This window comes from Rhagoletis pomonella, unplaced genomic scaffold (genome assembly GCF_013731165.1).
Source record: "Rhagoletis pomonella isolate Grant_MI unplaced genomic scaffold, Rhpom_1.0 Rhpom_scaffold_00005, whole genome shotgun sequence".
Taxonomy (NCBI): Eukaryota; Metazoa; Arthropoda; class Insecta; order Diptera; family Tephritidae; genus Rhagoletis; species Rhagoletis pomonella.
Window position 1 is genome coordinate 36,571,319 of NW_023458559.1, and position 3,542 is coordinate 36,574,860.

The window sequence follows — 3,542 nt, forward strand, 5'->3', positions numbered from 1 at the left end:
CAAGACGTGTTAACGTCGTAAAATTTTAAGCCTATTTTTTTTTATATATAAAATTACCGTTAAAATGCTTTTAGAGGATTTATAACTACACCGAAATGTTTTTAATTCGATAAAAATATCTAATTAGCCCCCCTAAAACCATTTTAACTGTTATTTTACATAAAAAAAATGTTAAGCTTAAGATTTTACGACGGTTAACACGTCTTGTGAATCCCCTAAGTGTATATGCTCCACATGTTGCTAGGCTAAATGCGATCGCGAGGTGAAGACTATATTATACAACTGCTCTACTCTGTTTAGACAACTAATTACCCATAAGAAGCCCAGAAAGGAACGGATGGTAAAGTGCCACAGACCTAGGTTCAAAGTCGATGGCTATCTGCATATATACAGAGATGGTTCCAAGCTAAATGAAATAGTAGACAGTGGGATTCACTGCAATGAACTCGCAGTAAACCTCCGTCTTCGCTTACCGGCCGCCAATATGGAGGCCACTCGGTGTGTAACAGCTCTCGCACTTCAAGAACGGTCTATCACTGTATATTCTGACAGCCAGGCTGCCTTAAATCTCTAACAACGTTAAAAGTAGGCATCTTAATGTTCCTGGGGCGAAGAGACTTTTCCGGTAACTGCATAGCCGATGATTTGGCATAGAAAGAAACGGAAATGTTCGTGATCAATTCGAGTCGGGACGTGCACACACCCTAAACACCAGGTGGACCATTGATCCCTCCCCTCCTACCAGACTATCAGGCAAAATTAGCCAAAATTAATAAAAAGCGATCTGAAGCTCTCACTCGGCTTGAGCGCTCTTCTCTCAGATTGGTAGTCGTAGTACTAACCGGGCACTACCACATGGGCACGCATGGAAAGAGGTTGGAATATTCAATTATTTACTTATGTCGCAGCTGCACTGACGAGGAAGAAGTGCTGACAATCGAACACTATCGCTACCACGGCGCAACCAATCTATCAAAAAGTACTTTATAGATTGCTTAGCCGACTTGAATTCAGCGGTGATTTAATTTCAGAAGCAAGTAAATAAATGGGTGCCACCAGTGGTATCACAATGGGCTTTTCCAGCCTACTTGTGCCTCTATGTACTTGCATGGAAGCAGCGACTATAGCCTAACCAACTTGTAGAATGTCTGAAAACATCTGGCTCAGAGAGTGTTCAAGAGTACTCATAGCACTTCTTGCGATTGATTGTATCAAACGCCTTTAACGAATCAAATGCTACAAAGAAAGTTTCTTTCACACGTTCTATGGCGCTAAGTTCTGTGGTGCTACCTTACATTTTACGAGTCTTGTTGGTGCGTTGATGGGGTCAGTAGGTGTGTTAAGGTCGGGTGGAACAAGATCTCAGGAGTTTTCACTGCTGTGGTAAGAAGAGATATCAATCGATAAAACTGCCCTGTGTTGGGCATAGGCATGATTTGAGTGACCAGTGACAAATTGATGAGTTCGTCAGAGCTCTTAGAGTAAACCAGAGCTTGGTAACACGAGCAGCGAAAATGCAGACATTTAGTTGTTCCTCCCAATCCCCCAGCATACCAAATTGGGATTCATAAACCAGGTATCGATTTGTTGCAAGTAATCGGTAGCTAAAGCAGCTATTTTAGCTGGGAAGTTGAAGAGGGGCTTAGCGTAAAACTGTTTAGACGCTCGCTTGAAGCTTCAGAATTTCACACAATGATTTTCATAAAAGCTGTAGGAGTAGAAGAAACACTGAAACACTTTAATTGCGAACGTCTGGCGCTTTGGAATACCTTTGGGGGAAGGCATGGTAACTCATAGGTTTCGAAAATGTAGAAAATCAAAGGGTTTCGGCTACTCAAGCTACTCAATGTGCCATCACAAAGAAGCTCACCAAAGAAGTTGGTCTAAGATAAACCGATGGTCGGTGAACTAACGGAACAAGTGCCTTATTTTAGATTGATTTCATTTGTTGCGACAAGGTCAATTTTATTGAAAGTGATTGGGCGTTTTGCACCTCAGAAAGAAAGAGAGAAACTCTTTCATGCAGGGAAGACTCGCATGAAAGAGCTTCTAGAATTTAAAAATACATAAATATAAAGACAAATTCTATACTTTTTAAGACCAACGCAGCAACAAAGATCAATTTTCGAACTTACCTAGTCAATAAATGTTAATTTCGTTCAGTGTGCGCCTATCAGTCAGTGCAACGTTTAAAATTCATGCAAGAGCCAAATTAACCCAAAACTAAAGATGAAAATAAAAATAAAGTAAACAAAAAAAAAACATGAAGAAGCACTTGTGAGAGAAGCCAGCTAAACGGCAACATATGGCAGCGATATTAATTTACAAAACAACAACAATACCAATAACGAGAAGTAGTCTCAACGACATCAGCATCAATAAAAATAAATGAATAACAACAGCGAAGGAGCGAACCAAAGCACCGAAGAGAGCAGCAAGGATCTTGCGTAGCTGTACCGCAGCAGCAGCAGCATAGGATCAAATTAAGAAGGACCGCAACAAAAGGCAACAGCAATTTGATTTAATAGCAGCGAAATAACGTTCCCACGCTACGAACGAGCCAGCGAGCATGAGCTGTCTTGGCAGATATCAGCAGAGGAGTTGACTCATCGCCATCAACAGCACAGCAGCATCTTCCCATCAGCAGGATAATAATAGCGCCGAGTCACGTAAAATACGTTTGTTGGCAAGTAGGACACGTCTTCAACGGCCAGGAGTGCGTAAAGAAAAAGCATACAAAAAAAAATGGCAAACTAAGAGAAACTTTACCTTTTTTCTTTTATTTATACACAATATTTTTTTCTTAACAAAACAAGCAAAGAGTTTCTCACGCTCCTCCGTACGCATGTACATACATACGTGTTATTTTGCAAAGGACCTGCTTGCAGGTAACTTTCAAAACACTAAAGATCCCTAATTTTTATTATTTGCTGATCCTTGTGAGAGCGCAATCATGCACGTGCAACGCACCGACGCTCAGTTGCACAGAACGGAAAGTATCCCATTGCAGCAGCAGCACAGTGTTGTGTGATGCTTGGGAATTTTTCTTGGCGCGCACCTGCCGCTCAAACAGCGATGCTGATTGGCTGAGATGCTGTTTACGCACCGACGCTCTCATTTCTTACACCTCAACGCAGGCGAAGAAACTATAAGAAGCTGTGTAGGAGCGGTGAGAGATAACATTCTCGTTTGAGCAACGCAAGTGGCAACAACTTTCAAGAAGAAAGGAAAGGAATTGAAGTCATCGCGCAATTGGAAGATCAATAAAATTGGTTCAATAACTCATCAATCAATCAACAACCAAACATGTCTACCGCCATTGCCAACAAGTTAATGCAACAACAGGACTGCAACAATAATTGCAACAAGAATTCAAGCTACTATACCAATCAACACACTTCACTCCTTCAGCAACACTGGTCCAATGTGCAGCAGAAATCCAAAGTTTCACCCTCGCGCCGCCTGAAGAATCTGCTGAAACCTCTACTGGGTGGTGTCTTCAAATCACGCACGAAACGCCAACAAAACCGCAATTCATATAT

General features: G+C 41.5%; 1 long non-coding RNA gene across 1 annotated transcript; it reads left to right on the plus strand.

Annotated features, from left to right (window-relative positions):
• Nucleotides 1-2,415: 2,415 nt before the first annotated feature.
• On the plus strand, nucleotides 2,416-3,353 carry LOC118738879. Its single transcript, XR_004992956.1, has 2 exons — nucleotides 2,416-2,716; nucleotides 2,817-3,353. It is a non-coding gene; the product is annotated as an uncharacterized LOC118738879 (long non-coding RNA).
• Nucleotides 3,354-3,542: the final 189 nt, after the last annotated feature.